Genomic DNA, 4,857 nt, shown 5'->3' with positions numbered 1-4,857 from the left:
GGGCAATACAGACACAAATGTAAACACAACACTTCTATGCTTGGTTCACAATATGGTAAATGAAGGGGACTGAAGCTCTTCTACAGTAAAACACTTAAGTTCACTGTGAGCTTTTTACTATTCTGCTTTGTTACAAAAAAGTCAACCCAATCTAATATCCATTTATTCAACAGACTTTATTGAATATATTTGGGTAAGCATATGGGGGGTGCAAAAAATATATATATGGTACATTGGGAAAAATTACAGGAAATGCATTCTGTCTAGTTTGTGTACTATGAATTCCAAATAAAAACAAAGGAAGTAAAAACATGTATCCAACTTTGCTACAAAATAAAGCCCTATTCCCCCCCCCCCCCCCACATAGACAACCAAACTGAAAAGAAATAATGTGCAAAATCAAGACATTGACAAAATGAAAGAAACAACATGGGATTTATGAAGTGGTTAAACAGTCATTTACACAAAAATGTACCACTATTAAAAATTATTGTAACCAGTGGGTTTAAATAAGAATAATGTTAATTCAATTCAGGTTTGAAAAATCAGTGTGGATTACTACTGAATTTTAAATTTTAAATTCCCAATAGTGTGCAAGGGGAATTAGTTTTTTTTTTTGCACATCAATGGATGATTAAGGTGTACACATCTTTCACTTATTTACCAATTGGACATTCACTTTACATGATTTTTGCTGAAAGGGAAGATCTGCAAACCTGTAGCTTGACCTTCCCTTTCTCATTACCAAAATTCAAAGGCAAACTTTTCTTAAGGAAAGGTATATATTTCAGTATTTCTACTGCTATGCATTTATCCTTCTCAGCAACGCCTATAAGCATTAATTCAATATTACTTTTGAAAATAGGTTTAAAAACTATTTGGTACTCCATTATGATCTAACCCAACTATTAAACACCCATGCATATTTGCATAATATACCTGATAATTGCCATGTCTGTGCTTAGGTCTAGGTTTTGTTTTTTTCTAGTGATAATTTACTTTAATCCTGCTTTGATTACTACTTAATGTACTTTAACTAGCTTGTGGTAAATAATGTGACAATGTTGTAGAAAAGTGTAAATTAAGATATAGGTTTTAAACTAGAGCAGAGAGGTCAATATTCCAATTGTAATTTCTCTTACCTGAAATGAGGAATTTTGTAGAGTACCTTGTTGGTTTGTATGCTCTTCGTTGTTTGGGATTTGAAAGTTGTTAGGTGTGAAGATAATTAGGTAATTCTTTGGTTGTGAAAAGTTTGAACTTATTCTGTACTGAGTGTGTTGAGAATACACCCAACTACCCCCAGTGTTTGAGCAGACCTTGTAATTTTCCTTTAATTCTCTAACTTCATCTCTATATTTTTGCCACCTTAAAACAGTAAAAGCAATTAAAGTAATAAGAAAAATACTTGATATTATGCAAATGGTGACAACTAAGTAAATATTCACTTTAGAAAATTCCTCCACGCTGCCACTGGATTCTTGATTGTTATACAGAATTTCTTTTTCAGATTCCACCAAAGAAATTACAATTTCTGTTACTGCTGTCATGCTTGGTTCTCCATGGTCGCAAGCCAATACAGTTAGTCGGTGTTCTTCATTATCTGTATCTGTAAATGACCGTTTTAAACTAATGTCTCCAATATGCTGAGAAATTACAAATAGATTTGTTGCTGTCAAATCTTTAAAACTATAAGAGCATTGTATCCTGAATCTAGATCAACTGCTCGCACATTTATAACTTGATGTCCAAATTTCACTGATCTTGAAATTTTAATTGGCAGTGATGCAAAAAGTAGGGTGAAAGTAGGGGTGTTATCATTTACATCTTCAATGAAAATATTTAGTGTAAGGTTTGAACGAAGAGGTTGCAGACCTGCATCAATTGCTTGTATGTGACATTGGAAGTATGTTATATGTTCATGGTCAAATGATACTAAAGCAAATACTTTTCCATTCTCTGGATTGATAAAGACATAAGGAGATATGGTGATCCCACCAATGGTACTTTCAATCACTGAGTATGTGATAAAGGAATTCTGGCCAACATCTGGATCAGAGGCTGATGCTGTATAGATATGTGAACCTGGTGGATTGTTTTCTTTGATAAAAATTGTATCAACGGCCTGCTGGAATTGAGGTGCATTATCATTCACATCACCTATAACAACTCTTATAGTTCTTGAGTTTGAAAGTGATGGTAAACCTTCATCATTCACAATAACTGAATATCATATTCATCCTTTATTTCTCGATTTAATGGTGCATCCACAGTTAAGGAAAAGTCACCCATAAATGCTGCACTTATTCTAAATGGTGAATGTTCAGAAATGTGACAGTTTACTTTTCCATTTGACCCTGAATCTTTATCATGTACACTAATAATTGCAACTGTTGTCCCTTTTGGAGCATCTTCAGGAACAGGAAGTGATAGCAACATCAGTGTAATTTCTGGAGAATTATCATTAACATCCAATATAGTTACTAAAACTTTACAGTGTCCAATCATTGTGAGATCTCCATTATCATTGGCATCAATCTGAATTTCATACATATTTGTTTTCTCAAAATCAAGTTCTCCCTTCACTCTAATTTCTCCTGTATGCTGGTCTAGACTAAAGGCTTTGCTTGTCTCTACTGCTACTAAATTGCTAAATTTATATAATATTTCACCATTTTTTCCTTTATCCGGGTCTGTAGCATTTAACTTGAATACAAGAGTTCCTTTAAGAGAGTTTTCATTTACACTGAACTGGTAAAATGGCTGATCAAATAAAGGGGCATTATCATTAAAATATTCTACAGTGATAACAATTTGTGTTGTACCACTTAATCTTGGTTTTCCTCCATCATAAGCTGTAAGTGTAAGATTATGAACAGATTGTTCCTCTCTGTCTAAGGATTTTCTCAGCACAAGCTCTAATGATCTGATCTGATTCAGATACTTCTGAAAATCCAATGTAAAATAATCATTTGTACTAAGCTCATAATTTGTAATAGAATTTATACCAGAATCTGGATCAGCAGCTCCTTTTAAAGGGTAACGAGATCCTGCTGGTTTCACTTCTGATATTACTAGATTATTCACACTAGAAGAGAATGCTGGACTATTGTCATTAATATCTTTTATTTCTACATCTACACGATACATCTGCACTGGCTTATCTAATATAACCTGCAGAGAGATAATACAGAACTGTATGTCTGGGCACAGCAGCTCTCTGTCTATTGTCTCTTTAACAAACAAAATTCCATTTTGCAGATTCACCTGAAAATATTCCTTCTTATCTCTAGAGACAACATGTAATGCTCTGGAATTGATCTCACCTAAATCCAGTCCCAGATCTTGTGCAATTCTTCCCACAAAGGAGCCATGTTTGGATTCCTCTGGGATGATATAATACATCTGATTCAGGACTACATCCCAAGACATTTGTAGCAGCAACAAATAGATCAGCCTGTTTCTCCTTTGTAAATCCTGCTGTAAATTGATCATTTCTTGAAATTATGGAAGCTGATGATAATGGTTACTGGAGTAAATAAGGCAATTACAGTGAATGAAAATCCACAACATGGAGGAAGAAATTATTTCATGGCCGATATCACTATGTTTTGCTAGCAGCAGTGTGTAATAGTATTCTCCACCATGATACCATAACTTGGTATATAGTGGCATCTTGTGTTGAAAGCCTAAGATGCAGCTAATTCAAGAATCTAAAATGTAAGTATATCTATTTTAAATAACTAATTTTATCCTTTTAAGCATTGAATATATTTTATGTAAGTATTACACATTATTATATTGCCATGTCTTTGTTTTTAAACATTGTTTTCTTTCTAATTATATGGAAGATCTATTGCAATATTCCAGTATAAAAAAATAATTTCTTCAAAAAGAATACATTCATACAAGCTCCCCTTTTTTCCTCACATTACAAAAACTGTGAGTTATGAGTAAAACCTTGTAAAATAAAAAATAAAGTCATTTTTAGATGCTAACTCTCCAGATTGCAATACCGAAAAAAGAAACAGAATTTAGGAAAGAAGTTGAGTAAAATACCTTTAAGTATGATTTGATTTAGATGTGACATGTATGAATCTGTGAAATGAAAACTGGTCACTTTATAGCCAAAAACCATGGGGTCTATTCACAAAGCTGCCGAGGGCAGCCGAGTGAATGACCGATCAGAAGTGAAGTGAGCCGAACACTGTTCGGCTATTCACTTCAGGCTGGTACGGCTGATTTCAGCCGTACATCGGCTGAAATCAGCCGTACATCGGCTTGCTTCGTGTGGCTTCGGATCAGCCGAACATGCTCAGCATGTTCGGCTGACCCGAAGTGCAGAAGGAGTTCGACTCAGCCGATCCAACATCTGGATCGGCTGAGCCGAACCTCCGGCAGGCTTCACACTGCTGTTCGGGCTATTCTGAAAGATCCCGAACAGCAGTGAGAGAATAACCGAATGCCGCCGAGCGGCATTTGGCTCAGCTGTTCTGCTCGGTCCCTCAGAGGCACCGAGCAGAACAGAAAAAGAGTGAAAAAAGTAGAAAAAAGTTAATAGAAAACGATTGTGCGGAGCTAGCAGTGACAGCTAGCTCCGCCCAATAGTTTCCTATTGTCCGGCGGCTCTGCTGCTGTAAAAAAAAAAAAATTAAAAAATCTCCCGGGCGCTCTGGGAGCCCCCGCTCCCGGCCGCCAAGAAGAGAAACCCCGCTGTGTCTTTTTTTTCTTTATTCTGACACGGAGCGATGTCAGAATAGAGAAAAAAAAAAAGACGAATTCCCATTCAAAAGCATTGGGAGTTTACTATTGGCTATTTCAATTTGCAATAGCCAATAGTAAACTAGCATTGTACCC

At 35.6% G+C, this 4,857-nt stretch overlaps 1 protein-coding gene and 1 pseudogene across 1 annotated transcript in view; both read right to left on the bottom strand.

The window, feature by feature from the left end:
* LOC108795466 (protocadherin alpha-C2-like) overlaps positions 1-4,857 on the bottom strand; it is a 254,355-nt gene that overhangs the window by 224,181 nt on the left and 25,317 nt on the right. The window lies entirely within an intron of this gene.
* LOC108795437 lies at positions 1,101-3,579 on the bottom strand (annotated as a pseudogene).

This window comes from Nanorana parkeri, unplaced genomic scaffold, assembly GCF_000935625.1.
Source record: "Nanorana parkeri isolate BGI_ZX_2015 unplaced genomic scaffold, ASM93562v1 scaffold969, whole genome shotgun sequence".
Taxonomy (NCBI): domain Eukaryota; kingdom Metazoa; phylum Chordata; class Amphibia; order Anura; family Dicroglossidae; genus Nanorana; species Nanorana parkeri.
This window is presented reverse-complemented; position numbering and strand designations above follow the sequence as displayed.